Genomic DNA, 16,336 nt, shown 5'->3' on the forward strand with positions numbered 1-16,336 from the left:
AATCTCTCAGAACACAGATGACCAGTTAACACAGCCTCTCAGAACCCAGATGACCGGTTAACACAGCTTATCAGCACACAGATGACCGGTTAACGCAGCCTCTCAGAACCCAGATGACCGGTTAACGCAGCCTCTCAGAACCCAGATGACAAGTTAACACAGCCTCTCAGAACCCAGATGACCGGTTAACGCAGCCTCTCAGAACCCAGATGACCGGTTAACGCAGCCTCTCAGAACCGAGATACCCGGTTAACACAGCTGATCAGAACCCAGATGACCGGTTAACACAGCTTATCAGAACCCAGATGACCAGTTAAAGCAGCATCTCAGAAGAAAGATGACCAGTTAACGCAGCCTATCAGAACCCAGATGACCAGTTAACACAGCCTCTCAGAACCCAGATGACCGGCTAACGCAGCCTCTGAGAACCCAGATGACCGGTTAACACAGCTTATCAGAACCCAGATGACCGGTTAACGCAGCCTCTCAGAACCCAGATGACCGGTTAACACAGCTTATGAGAACTCAGATGACCAGTTAACGCAGTCTCTCAGAACCCAGATGACCGGTAAAAACAGCTTATCAGAACCCAGATCACCGGTTAACGCAGCCTCTCAGAACCCAGATGACCAGTTAACGCAGCCTCTCAGAACCCAGATGACCAGTTAACGCAGCCTCTCAGAACCCAGATGACCAGTTAACACAGCTTATCAGAACCCAGATGACCAGTTAACGCAGCCTCTCAGAACAAAGATGACCAGTTGACGCAGCCTATCAGAACCCAGATGACCAGTTAACACAGCCTCTCAGAACCTAGATGACCGGTTAATGCAGCCTCCCAGAACCCAGATGACCGGTTAACACAGCTTATCAGAACCCAGATGACCGGTTAACGCAGCCTCTCAGAACCCAGATGACCGGTTAACACAGCTTATCAGAACTCAGATGACCAGTTAACGCAGTCTCTCAGAACCAAGATGACCGGTTAACACAGCCTCTCAGAACCCAGATGACCAGTTAACACAGCCTCTTAGAACCCAGATGACCGGCTAACGCAGTCTCTCAGAACCCAGATGACCAGTTAACACAGCTTATCAGAACCCAGATGACCGGTTAACGCAGCCTCTCAGAACCCAGATGACCGGTTAACACAGCCTCTCAGAACCCAGATGACCGGTTAACGCAGCCGCTCAGAACCCAGATGACCGGCTAACGCAATCTCTCAGAACACAGATGACCAGTTAACACAGCCTCTCAGAACCCAGATGACCGGTTAACACAGCTTATCAGCACACAGATGACCGGTTAACGCAGCCTCTCAGAACCCAGATGACCGGTTAACGCAGCCTCTCAGAACCCAGATGACCAGTTAACGCTGCCTCTGAAATCCCAGATGACCGGTTAACGCAGCCTCTCAGAACCGAGATGACCGGTTAACGCAGCCTCTCAGAACCCAGATGACCGGTTAACGCAGCCTATCAGAACCCAGATGACCGGTTAACACAGCTTATCAGAACCCAGATGACCGGTTAACGCAGCCTCTCAGAACCCAGATGACCGGTTAACACAGCTTATCAGAACCCAGATGACCAGTTAACGCAGCCTCTCAGGACAAAGATGACCAGTTAACGCAGTCTATCAGAACCCAGATGACCAGTTAACACAGCCTCTCAGAACCCAGATGACCGGTTAACGCAGCCTCTCAGAACCCAGATGACCGGTCAACACAGCTTATCAGAACCCAGATGACCTGTTAACGCAGCCTCTCAGAACCCAGATGACCGGTTAACACAGCTTATCAGAACTCAGATGACCGGTTAACGCAGTCTCTCAGAACCCAGATGACCGGTTAACACAGCTTATCAGAAACCAGATGACCGGTTAACGCAGCCTCTCAGAACCCAGATGACCGGTTAACACAGCCTCTCAGAACCTAGATGACCGGTTAACGCAGTCTCTCAGAACACAGATGACCGACTAACGCAGTGTCTCAGAACACAGATGACCAGTTAACAGAGCCTCCCAGAACCCAGTTGACCGGTTAACACAGCGTATCAGAACACAGATGACCGGTTAACGCAGCCTCTCAGAACCCAGATCACCGGTTAACGCAGCCTATCAGAACCCAGATGAACAGTGAACACAGCCTCTCAGAACCCAGATGACCGGTTAACGCAGCCTCTCAGAACCCAGATGATCGGTTAACGCAGCCTCTCAAAACCCAGATGACCCGTTAACGCAGCCTCTCAGAACCCAGATGACCAGTTAACACAGCTTATCAGAAACCAGATGATCAGTTAACACAGCCTCTCAGAACCCAGATGACCGGTTAACACAGCCTCTCAGAATCCAGATGACCGGTTAACGCAGCCTCTCAGAACCCAGATGACCGGTTAACACAGCTTATCAGAACCCAGATGACCGGTTAACGCAGCTTATCAGAACCCAGATGATCAGTTAACGCAGCCTCTCAGAACCCAGATGACCGGTTAACACAGCTTATCAGAACCCAGAAGACCAGTTAACACAGCCTCTTAGAACCCAGATGACCGGCTAACGCAGTCTCTCAGAACCCAGATGACCAGTTAACACAGCTTATCAGAACCCAGATGACCGGTTAACACAGCTTCTCAGAACCCAGATGACCGGTTAACACAGATTATCAGAACCCGGATGACCGGTTAATGCAGCCTCTCAGAACCCAGATGACCAGTTAACACAGCCTCTCAGAACCCGGATCACCGGTTAACAAAGCTTATCAGAACCCAGATGACCGGTTAACGCAGCTTATCAGAACCCAGATGACCAGTTAACACAGCCTCTCAGAACCCGGATGACCGGTTAACACAGCTTATCAGAACCCAGATGACCGGTTAACGCAGCCTCTCAGAATCCATATGACCAGTTAACGCAGCCTCTCAGAACCCAGATGACCGGTTAACACAGCTTATCAGAACCCAGATGACCGGTTAACGCAGTCTCTCAGAATCCATATGACCAGTTAACGCAGCCTCTCAGAACCCAGATGACCGGTTAACAAAGCTTATCAGAACCCAGATGACCAGTTAACGCAGCCTCTCAGAACCTAGATGACCGGTTAACGCAGCCTCTCAGAACCCAGATGACCGGTTAACACAGCCTCTCAGTACCCAGATGACCGGTTAACACAGCCTCACAGAACCCAGATGACCGGTTCACGCAGTCTCTCAGAACACAGATGACCAGTTAACACAGCCTCTCAGAACCCAGATGACCGGTTAACACAGCTTATCAGGACACAGATGACCGGTTAACGCAGCCTCTCAGAACCCAGATGACCAGTTAACACAGCCTCTCAGAACCCAGATGACCGGTTAACGCAGCCTCTCTGAACCCAGATGACCGGTTAACGCAGTCTCTCAGAATCCATATGACCAGTTAACGCAGCCTCTCAGAACCCAGATGACCGGTTAACACAGCTTATCAGAACCCAGATGACCAGTTAACGCAGCCTCTCAGAACAAATATGAACAGTTAACGCAGCCTATCAGAACCCAGATGACCAGTTAACACAGCCTCTCAGAACACAGATGACCGGTTAACGCAGCCTCTCAGAACCCAGATGACCGGTTAACACAGCCTCTCAGAACCCAGATGACCGGTTAACGCAGCCTCTCAGAACCCAGATGACCGGCTAACGCAGTCTCTCAGAACACAGATGACCAGTTAACACAGCCTCTCAGAACCCAGATGACCGGTTAACACAGCGTATCACAACACAGATGACCGGTTAACGCAGCCTCTCAGAACCCAGATCACCGGTTAACACAGCCTCCCAGAACCCAGATGACCAGTTAACGCAGCCTCTCAGAACCCAGATCACCGGTTAACGCAGCCTCTCTGAACCCAGATGACCAGTTAACGCAGCTTATCAGAACCCAGATGACCAGTTAACGCAGTCTCTCAGAACCCAGATGACCGGTTAACACAGCCTCTCAGAACCCAGATGTCCGGTTAACACAGCTTATCAGAACCCAGATGACCGGTTAATGCAGCCTCTCAGAACCCAGATGACCGGCTAACGCAGTCTCTCAGAACACAGATGACCAGTTAACACAGCCTCTCAGAACCCAGATGACAGGTTAACACAGCTTATCAGAACACGGATGACCGGTTAACGTAGCCTCTCAGAACCCAGATCACCGGTTAACGCAGCCTCTCAGAACCCAGATGACCAGTTAAAGCAGCCTCTCAGAACCCAGATGACCGGTTAACACAGCTTATCAGAACCCAGATGACCGGTTAACGCAGCCTCTCAGTACCCAGATGACCGGTTAACACAGCCTCTCAGAACCCAGATGAACGGTTAACACAGCCTCTCAGAACCCAGATGACCGGCTAACGCAGTCTCTCAGAACACAGAAGACCAGTTAACAGAGCCTCTCAGAACCCAGATGACCGGTTAACGCGGTCTCTCAGAACACAGATGACCAGTTAACGCAGCCTCTCAGAACCCAGATCACCGGTTAACGCAGCCTCTCAGAACCCAGATGACCAGTTAACGCAGCCTATCAGAACCCAGATGACCAGTGAACACAGCCTCTCAGAACCTAGATGACCGGTTAACGCAGCCTCTCAGAACCCAGATGATCGGTTAACGCAGCCTCTCAGAACCCAGATGACCCGTTAACGCAGCCTCTCAGAACCCAGATGACCAGTTAACACAGCTTATCAGAAACCAAATGATCAGTTAACACAGCCTCTCAGAACCCAGATGACCGGTTAACGCAGCCTCTCAAAATCCAGATGACCGGTTAACGCAGTCACTCAGAACCCAGATGACCGGTTAACACAGCTCATCAGAACCCAGATGACCGGTTAACGCAGCTTATCAGAACCCAGATGATCAGTTAACACAGCCTCTCAGAACCCAGATGACCGGTTAACACAGTTTATCAGAACCCAGATGACCAGTTAACACAGCCTCTTAGAACCCAGATGACCGGCTAACGCAGTCTCTCAGAACCCAGATGACCAGTTAACACAGCTTATCGGAACCCAGATGACCGGTTAACACAGCATCTCAGAACCCAGATGACCGGTTAACACAGATTATCAGAACCCGGATGACCGGTTAATGCAGACTCTCAGAACCCAGATGACCAGTTAACACAGCCTCTCAGAACCCGGATCACCGGTTAATAAAGCTTATCAGAACCCAGATGACCGGTTAACGCAGCCTATCAGAACCCAGATGACCAGTTAACACAGCCTCTCAGAACCCGGATGACCGGTTAACACAGCTTATCAGAACCCAGATGACCGGTTAACGCAGCCTCTCAGAACCCAGATAACCGGTAAACACAGCCTCTCAGAACCAAGATGACCAGTTAACGCAGCCTCTCAGAACCCAGATGACCGGTTAACGCAGCCTCTCAGAACCCAGATGACGGGTTAACGCAGCCTCTCAGAAACCAGATGACCGGTTAATGCAGCCTCTCAGAACCCAGATGACCGGCTAACGCAGTCTCTACGAACACAGATGACCAGTTAACACAGCCTCTCAGAACCCAGATGAGCGGTTAACACAGCTTATCAGAACCCAGATGATCAGTTAACACAGCCTCTCAGAACCCAGATGACCGGTTAACGCAGCCTCAAAGAATCTAGATGACCGGTTAACGCAGTCTCTCAGAATCCAGATGACCAGTTAACGCAGCCTCTCAGAACCCAGATGACCAGTTAACACAGCTTATCAGAACCCAGATGACCAGTTAACGCAGCCTCTCAGAACAAAGATGACCAGTTGACACAGCCTATCAGAACACAGATGACCAGTTAACACAGCCTTTCAGAAACTAGATGACCGGTTAACGCAGCCTCTCAGAAACTAGATGACCGGTTAGCACAGCTTACTGAACCCAGATGACCGGTTAACGCAGCCTCCCAGAACCCAGATGACCGGTTAACACAGCTTATCAGAACCCAGATGACCAGTTAACGCAGTCTCTCAGAAACCAGATGACCGGTTAACACAGCCTCTCAGAACCCAGATGACCAGTTAACGCAGCCTTTCAGAACACAGATGACCGGCTAACGCAGTCTCTCAGAACACAGATGACCAGTTAACAGAGCCTCTCAGAACCCAGATGACCGGTTAACACAGCGTATCAGAACACAGATGACCGGTTAACGCAGCCTCTCAGAACCCAGATCACCGGTTAACGCAGCCTCACAGAACCCAGATGACCAGTTAACGCAGCCTCTCAGAACCCAGATGACCGGTCAACACAGCTTATCAGAACCCAGATGACCGGTTAACGCAGCCTCTCAGAACCCAGATGACCGGTTAACACAGCTTATCAGAACTCAGATGACCGGTTAACGCAGTCTCTCAGAACCCAGATGACCGGTTAACACAGCTTATCAGAAACCAGATGACCGGTTAACGCAGCCTCTCAGAACCCAGATGACCGGTTAACACAGCCTCTCAGAAACCAGATGACCGGTTAACGCAGCCTCTCAGAACCCAGATGACCGGTTAACACAGCCTCTCAGAACCCAGATGACCGGTTAACGCAGTCTCTCAGAACACAGATGACCGGCTAACGCAGTCTCTCAGAACACAGATGACCGGTTAACAGAGCCTCCCAGAACCCAGATGACCGGTTAACACAGCGTATCAGAACACAGATGACCGGTTAACGCAGCCTCTCAGAACCCAGATCACCGGTTAACGCAGCCTCTCAGAACCCAGATGACCAGTTAACGCAGCCTCTCAGAACCCAGATCACCGGTTAACGCAGCCTCTCAGAACCCAGATGACCAGTTAACGCAGCCTATCAGAACCCAGATGACCAGTGAACACAGCCTCTCTGAACCCAGATGACCGGTTAACGCAGCCTCTCAGAACCCAGATGATCGGTTAACGCAGCCTCTCAAAACCCAGATGACCCGTTAACGCAGCCTCTCAGAACCCAGATGACCAGTTAACACAGCTTATCAGAAACCAGATGATCAGTTAACACAGCCTCTCAGAACCCAGATGACCGGTTAACGCAGCCTCTCAGAATCCAGATGACCGGTTAACGCAGCCTCTCAGAACCCAGATGACCGGTTAACACAGCTTATCAGAACCCAGATGACCGGTTAACGCAGCTTATGAGAACCCAGAAGATCAGTTAACGCAGCCTCTCAGAACCCAGATGACCGGTTAACACAGCTTATCAGAACCCAGATGACCAGTTAACACAGCCTCTTAGAACCCAGATGACCGGCTAACGCAGTCTCTCAGAACCCAGATGACCAGTTAACACAGCTTATCAGAACCCAGATGACCGGTTAACACAGCATCTCAGAACCCAGATGACCGGTTAACACAGATTATCAGAACCCGGATGACTGGTTAATGCAGCCTCTCAGAACCCAGATGACCAGTTAACACAGCCTCTCAGAACCCGGATCACCGGTTAACAAAGCTTATCAGAACCCAGATGACCGGTTAACGCAGCTTATCAGAACCCAGATGACCAGTTAACACAGCCTCTCAGAACCCGGATGACCGGTTAACACAGCTTATCAGAACCCAGATGACCGGTTAACGCAGCCTCTCAGAACCCAGATAACCGGTAAACACAGCCTCTCAGAACCAAGATGACCAGTTAACGCAGCCTCTCAGAACCCAGATGACCGGTTAACGCAGCCTCTCAGAACCCAGATGACGGGTTAACGCAGCCTCTCAGAAACCAGATGACCGGTTAATGCAGCCTCTCAGAACCCAGATGACCGGCTAACGCAGTCTCTACGAACACAGATGACCAGTTAACACAGCCTCTCAGAACCCAGATGAGCGGTTAACACAGCTTATCAGAACCCAGATGATCAGTTAACACAGCCTCTCAGAACCCAGATGACCGGTTAACGCAGCCTCAAAGAATCTAGATGACCGGTTAACGCAGTCTCTCAGAATCCAGATGACCAGTTAACGCAGCCTCTCAGAACCCAGATGACCAGTTAACACAGCTTATCAGAACCCAGATGACCAGTTAACGCAGCCTCTCAGAACAAAGATGACCAGTTGACACAGCCTATCAGAACACAGATGACCAGTTAACACAGCCTTTCAGAAACTAGATGACCGGTTAACGCAGCCTCTCAGAAACTAGATGACCGGTTAGCACAGCTTATCTGAACCCAGATGACCGGTTAACGCAGCCTCCCAGAACCCAGATGACCGGTTAACACAGCTTATCAGAACCCAGATGACCAGTTAACGCAGTCTCTCAGAAACCAGATGACCGGTTAACACAGCCTCTCAGAACCCAGATGACCAGTTAACGCAGCCTTTCAGAACACAGATGACCGGCTAACGCAGTCTCTCAGAACACAGATGACCAGTTAACAGAGCCTCTCAGAACCCAGATGACCGGTTAACACAGCGTATCAGAACACAGATGACCGGTTAACGCAGCCTCTCAGAACCCAGATCACCGGTTAACGCAGCCTCACAGAACCCAGATGACCAGTTAACGCAGCCTCTCAGAACCCAGATGACCGGTCAACACAGCTTATCAGAACCCAGATGACCGGTTAACGCAGCCTCTCAGAACCCAGATGACCGGCTAACGCAGTCTCTACGAACACAGATGACCAGTTAACACAGCCTCTCAGAACCCAGATGAGCGGTTAACACAGCTTATCAGAACCCAGATGATCAGTTAACACAGCCTCTCAGAACCCAGATGACCGGTTAACGCAGCCTCAAAGAATCTAGATGACCGGTTAACGCAGTCTCTCAGAATCCAGATGACCAGTTAACGCAGCCTCTCAGAACCCAGATGACCAGTTAACACAGCTTATCAGAACCCAGATGACCAGTTAACGCAGCCTCTCAGAACAAAGATGACCAGTTGACACAGCCTATCAGAACACAGATGACCAGTTAACACAGCCTTTCAGAAACTAGATGACCGGTTAACGCAGCCTCTCAGAAACTAGATGACCGGTTAGCACAGCTTATCTGAACCCAGATGACCGGTTAACGCAGCCTCCCAGAACCCAGATGACCGGTTAACACAGCTTATCAGAACCCAGATGACCAGTTAACGCAGTCTCTCAGAAACCAGATGACCGGTTAACACAGCCTCTCAGAACCCAGATGACCAGTTAACGCAGCCTTTCAGAACACAGATGACCGGCTAACGCAGTCTCTCAGAACACAGATGACCAGTTAACAGAGCCTCTCAGAACCCAGATGACCGGTTAACACAGCGTATCAGAACACAGATGACCGGTTAACGCAGCCTCTCAGAACCCAGATCACCGGTTAACGCAGCCTCACAGAACCCAGATGACCAGTTAACGCAGCCTCTCAGAACCCAGATGACCGGTCAACACAGCTTATCAGAACCCAGATGACCGGTTAACGCAGCCTCTCAGAACCCAGATGACCGGTTAACACAGCTTATCAGAACTCAGATGACCGGTTAACGCAGTCTCTCAGAACCCAGATGACCGGTTAACACAGCTTATCAGAAACCAGATGACCGGTTAACGCAGCCTCTCAGAACCCAGATGACCGGTTAACACAGCCTCTCAGAAACCAGATGACCGGTTAACGCAGCCTCTCAGAACCCAGATGACCGGTTAACACAGCCTCTCAGAACCCAGATGACCGGTTAACGCAGTCTCTCAGAACACAGATGACCGGCTAACGCAGTCTCTCAGAACACAGATGACCGGTTAACAGAGCCTCCCAGAACCCAGATGACCGGTTAACACAGCGTATCAGAACACAGATGACCGGTTAACGCAGCCTCTCAGAACCCAGATCACCGGTTAACGCAGCCTCTCAGAACCCAGATGACCAGTTAACGCAGCCTCTCAGAACCCAGATCACCGGTTAACGCAGCCTCTCAGAACCCAGATGACCAGTTAACGCAGCCTATCAGAACCCAGATGACCAGTGAACACAGCCTCTCTGAACCCAGATGACCGGTTAACGCAGCCTCTCAGAACCCAGATGATCGGTTAACGCAGCCTCTCAAAACCCAGATGACCCGTTAACGCAGCCTCTCAGAACCCAGATGACCAGTTAACACAGCTTATCAGAAACCAGATGATCAGTTAACACAGCCTCTCAGAACCCAGATGACCGGTTAACGCAGCCTCTCAGAATCCAGATGACCGGTTAACGCAGCCTCTCAGAACCCAGATGACCGGTTAACACAGCTTATCAGAACCCAGATGACCGGTTAACGCAGCTTATGAGAACCCAGAAGATCAGTTAACGCAGCCTCTCAGAACCCAGATGACCGGTTAACACAGCTTATCAGAACCCAGATGACCAGTTAACACAGCCTCTTAGAACCCAGATGACCGGCTAACGCAGTCTCTCAGAACCCAGATGACCAGTTAACACAGCTTATCAGAACCCAGATGACCGGTTAACACAGCATCTCAGAACCCAGATGACCGGTTAACACAGATTATCAGAACCCGGATGACTGGTTAATGCAGCCTCTCAGAACCCAGATGACCAGTTAACACAGCCTCTCAGAACCCGGATCACCGGTTAACAAAGCTTATCAGAACCCAGATGACCGGTTAACGCAGCTTATCAGAACCCAGATGACCAGTTAACACAGCCTCTCAGAACCCGGATGACCGGTTAACACAGCTTATCAGAACCCAGATGACCGGTTAACGCAGCCTCTCAGAACCCAGATAACCGGTAAACACAGCCTCTCAGAACCAAGATGACCAGTTAACGCAGCCTCTCAGAACCCAGATGACCGGTTAACGCAGCCTCTCAGAACCCAGATGACGGGTTAACGCAGCCTCTCAGAAACCAGATGACCGGTTAATGCAGCCTCTCAGAACCCAGATGACCGGCTAACGCAGTCTCTACGAACACAGATGACCAGTTAACACAGCCTCTCAGAACCCAGATGAGCGGTTAACACAGCTTATCAGAACCCAGATGATCAGTTAACACAGCCTCTCAGAACCCAGATGACCGGTTAACGCAGCCTCAAAGAATCTAGATGACCGGTTAACGCAGTCTCTCAGAATCCAGATGACCAGTTAACGCAGCCTCTCAGAACCCAGATGACCAGTTAACACAGCTTATCAGAACCCAGATGACCAGTTAACGCAGCCTCTCAGAACAAAGATGACCAGTTGACACAGCCTATCAGAACACAGATGACCAGTTAACACAGCCTTTCAGAAACTAGATGACCGGTTAACGCAGCCTCTCAGAAACTAGATGACCGGTTAGCACAGCTTATCTGAACCCAGATGACCGGTTAACGCAGCCTCCCAGAACCCAGATGACCGGTTAACACAGCTTATCAGAACCCAGATGACCAGTTAACGCAGTCTCTCAGAAACCAGATGACCGGTTAACACAGCCTCTCAGAACCCAGATGACCAGTTAACGCAGCCTTTCAGAACACAGATGACCGGCTAACGCAGTCTCTCAGAACACAGATGACCAGTTAACAGAGCCTCTCAGAACCCAGATGACCGGTTAACACAGCGTATCAGAACACAGATGACCGGTTAACGCAGCCTCTCAGAACCCAGATCACCGGTTAACGCAGCCTCACAGAACCCAGATGACCAGTTAACGCAGCCTCTCAGAACCCAGATGACCGGTCAACACAGCTTATCAGAACCCAGATGACCGGTTAACGCAGCCTCTCAGAACCCAGATGACCGGTTAACACAGCTTATCAGAACTCAGATGACCGGTTAACGCAGTCTCTCAGAACCCAGATGACCGGTTAACACAGCTTATCAGAAACCAGATGACCGGTTAACGCAGCCTCTCAGAACCCAGATGACCGGTTAACACAGCCTCTCAGAAACCAGATGACCGGTTAACGCAGCCTCTCAGAACCCAGATGACCGGTTAACACAGCCTCTCAGAACCCAGATGACCGGTTAACGCAGTCTCTCAGAACACAGATGACCGGCTAACGCAGTCTCTCAGAACACAGATGACCGGTTAACAGAGCCTCCCAGAACCCAGATGACCGGTTAACACAGCGTATCAGAACACAGATGACCGGTTAACGCAGCCTCTCAGAACCCAGATCACCGGTTAACGCAGCCTCTCAGAACCCAGATGACCAGTTAACGCAGCCTCTCAGAACCCAGATCACCGGTTAACGCAGCCTCTCAGAACCCAGATGACCAGTTAACGCAGCCTATCAGAACCCAGATGACCAGTGAACACAGCCTCTCTGAACCCAGATGACCGGTTAACGCAGCCTCTCAGAACCCAGATGATCGGTTAACGCAGCCTCTCAAAACCCAGATGACCCGTTAACGCAGCCTCTCAGAACCCAGATGACCAGTTAACACAGCTTATCAGAAACCAGATGATCAGTTAACACAGCCTCTCAGAACCCAGATGACCGGTTAACGCAGCCTCTCAGAATCCAGATGACCGGTTAACGCAGCCTCTCAGAACCCAGATGACCGGTTAACACAGCTTATCAGAACCCAGATGACCGGTTAACGCAGCTTATGAGAACCCAGAAGATCAGTTAACGCAGCCTCTCAGAACCCAGATGACCGGTTAACACAGCTTATCAGAACCCAGATGACCAGTTAACACAGCCTCTTAGAACCCAGATGACCGGCTAACGCAGTCTCTCAGAACCCAGATGACCAGTTAACACAGCTTATCAGAACCCAGATGACCGGTTAACACAGCATCTCAGAACCCAGATGACCGGTTAACACAGATTATCAGAACCCGGATGACTGGTTAATGCAGCCTCTCAGAACCCAGATGACCAGTTAACACAGCCTCTCAGAACCCGGATCACCGGTTAACAAAGCTTATCAGAACCCAGATGACCGGTTAACGCAGCTTATCAGAACCCAGATGACCAGTTAACACAGCCTCTCAGAACCCGGATGACCGGTTAACACAGATTATCAGAACCCAGATGACCGGTTAACGCAGCCTCTCAGAACCCAGATAACCGGTAAACACAGCCTCTCAGAACCAAGATGACCAGTAATCGCAGCCTCTCAGAACCCAGATGACCGGTTAACGCAGCCTCTCAGAACCCAGATGACCGGTTAACACAGCCTCTCAGAAGCCAGATGACCGGCTAACGCAGTCTCTACGAACACAGATGACCAGTTAACACAGCCTCTCAGAACCCAGATGAGCGGTTAACACAGCTTATCAGAACCCAGATGATCAGTTAACACAGCCTCTCAGAACCCAGATGACCGGTTAACGCAGCCTCAAAGAATCCAGATGACCGGTTAACGCAGTCTCTCAGAATCCAGATGACCAGTTAACGCAGCCTCTCAGAACCCAGATGACCAGTTAACACAGCTTATCAGAACCCAGATGACCAGTTAACGCAGCCTCTCAGAACAAAGATGACCAGTTGACGCAGCCTATCAGAACCCAGATGACCAGTTAACACAGCCTCTCAGAACCTAGATGACCGGTTAACGCAGCCTCTCAGAACCTAGATGACCGGTTAACACAGCTTATCAGAACCCAGATGACCGGTTAACGCAGCCTCTCAGAACCCAGATGACCGGTTAACACAGCTTATCAGAACTCAGATGACCAGTTAACGCAGTCTCTCAGAAAGCAGATGACCGGTTAACACAGCCTCTCAGAACCCAGATGACCAGTTAACACAGCCTCTTAGAACCCAGATGACCGGCTAACGCAGTCTCTCAGAACCGAGATGACCAGTTAACACAGCCTATCGGAACCCAGATGACCAGTTAACGCAGCCTCTCAGAACCCAGATGACCGGTTAACACAGCCTCTCAGAACCCAGATGACCGGTTAACGCAGCCTCTCAGAACCCAGATGACCGGCTAACGCAATCTCTCAGAACACAGATGACCAGTCAACACAGCCTCTCAGAACCCAGATGACCGGTTAACACAGCTTATCAGCACACAGATGATCAGTTAACACAGCCTCTCAGAACCCAGATGACCGGTTAACGCAGCCTCAAAGAATCCAGATGACCGGTTAACGCAGTCTCTCAGAATCCAGATGACCAGTTAACGCAGCCTCTCAGAACAAAGATGACCAGTTGACGCAGCCTATCAGAACCCAGATGACCAGTTAACACAGCCTCTCAGAACCTAGATGACCAGTTAACGCAGCCTCTCAGAACCCAGATGACCGGTTAACACAGCTTATCAGAACCCAGATGACCGGTTAACGCAGCCTCTCAGAACCCAGATGACCGGTTAACACAGCTTATCAGAACTCAGATGACCAGTTAACGCAGTCTCTCAGAAAGCAGATGACCGGTTAACACAGCCTCTCAGAACCCAGATGACCGGTTAACACAGCCTCTCAGAACCCAGATAACTGGTTAACGCAGCCTCTCAGAACCCAGATGACCGGCTAACGCAATCTCTCAGAACACAGATGACCAGTTAACACAGCCTCTCAGAACCCAGATGACCGGTTAACACAGCTTATCAGCACACAGATGACGGGGTAACGCAGCCTCTCAGAACCCAGATGACCGGTTAACGCAGCCTCTCAGAACCCAGATGACCGGTTAACGCAGCCTCAAAGAATCCAGATGACCGGTTAACGCAGTCTCTCAGAATCCAGATGACCAGTTAACGCAGCCTCTCAGAACCCAGATGACCAGTTAACACAGCTTATCAGAACCCAGATGACCAGTTAACGCAGCCTCTCAGAACAAAGATGACCAGTTGACGCAGCCTATCAGAACCCAGATGACCAGTTAACACAGCCTCTCAGAACCTAGATGACCGGTTAACGCAGCCTCTCAGAACCTAGATGACCGGTTAACACAGCTTATCAGAACCCAGATGACCGGTTAACGCAGCCTCTCAGAACCCAGATGACCGGTTAACACAGCTTATCAGAACTCAGATGACCAGTTAACGCAGTCTCTCAGAAAGCAGATGACCGGTTAACACAGCCTCTCAGAACCCAGATGACCAGTTAACACAGCCTCTTAGAACCCAGATGACCGGCTAACGCAGTCTCTCAGAACCGAGATGACCAGTTAACACAGCCTATCGGAACCCAGATGACCAGTTAACGCAGCCTCTCAGAACCCAGATGACCGGTTAACACAGCCTCTCAGAACCTAGATGACCGGTTAACGCAGCCTCTCAGAACCCAGATGACCGGCTAACGCAATCTCTCAGAACACAGATGACCAGTCAACACAGCCTCTCAGAACCCAGATGACCGGTTAACACAGCTTATCAGCACACAGATGATCAGTTAACACAGCCTCTCAGAACCCAGATGACCGGTTAACGCAGCCTCAAAGAATCCAGATGACCGGTTAACGCAGTCTCTCAGAATCCAGATGACCAGTTAACGCAGCCTCTCAGAACAAAGATGACCAGTTGACGCAGCCTATCAGAACCCAGATGACCAGTTAACACAGCCTCTCAGAACCTAGATGACCAGTTAACGCAGCCTCTCAGAACCCAGATGACCGGTTAACACAGCTTATCAGAACACAGATGACCGGTTAACGCAGCCTCTCAGAACCCAGATGACCGGTTAACACAGCTTATCAGAACTCAGATGACCAGTTAACGCAGTCTCTCAGAAAGCAGATGACCGGTTAACACAGCCTCTCAGAACCCAGATGACCGGTTAACACAGCCTCTCAGAACCCAGATAACTGGTTAACGCAGCCTCTCAGAACCCAGATGACCGGCTAACACAATCTCTCAGAACACAGATGACCAGTTAACACAGCCTCTCAGAACCCAGATGACCGGTTAACACAGCTTATCAGCACACAGATGACGGGGTAACGCAGCCTCTCAGAACCCAGATGACCGGTTAACGCAGCCTCTCAGAACCCAGATGACCGGTTAACGCAGCCTCTCAGAACCGAGATACCCGGTTAACACAGCTTATCAGAACCCAGATGATCGGTTAACACAGCTTATCAGAACCCAGATGACCAGTTAACGCAGCCTCTCAGAACAAAGATGACCAGTTAACGCAGCCTATCAGAACCCAGATGACCAGTTAACACAGCCTCTCAGAACCCAGATGACCGGTTAACGCAGCCTCTCAGAACCCAGATGACCGGTTAACACAGCTTATCAGAACCCAGATGACCGGTTAACGCAGCCTCTCAGAACCCAGATGACCGGTTAACACAGCTTATCAGAACTCAGATGACCAGTTAACGCAGTCTCTCAGAACCCAGATGACCGGTTAACACAGCTTATCAGAACCCAGATGACCGGTTAACGCAGCCTCTCAGAACCCAGATGACCGGTTAACACAGCCTCTCAGAACCCAGATGAACGGTTAACGCAGCCTCTCAGAACACAG

The sequence above is a fragment of the Mobula birostris genome, chromosome 9, assembly GCF_030028105.1.
Source record: "Mobula birostris isolate sMobBir1 chromosome 9, sMobBir1.hap1, whole genome shotgun sequence".
Classification (NCBI taxonomy): domain Eukaryota; kingdom Metazoa; phylum Chordata; class Chondrichthyes; order Myliobatiformes; family Myliobatidae; genus Mobula; species Mobula birostris.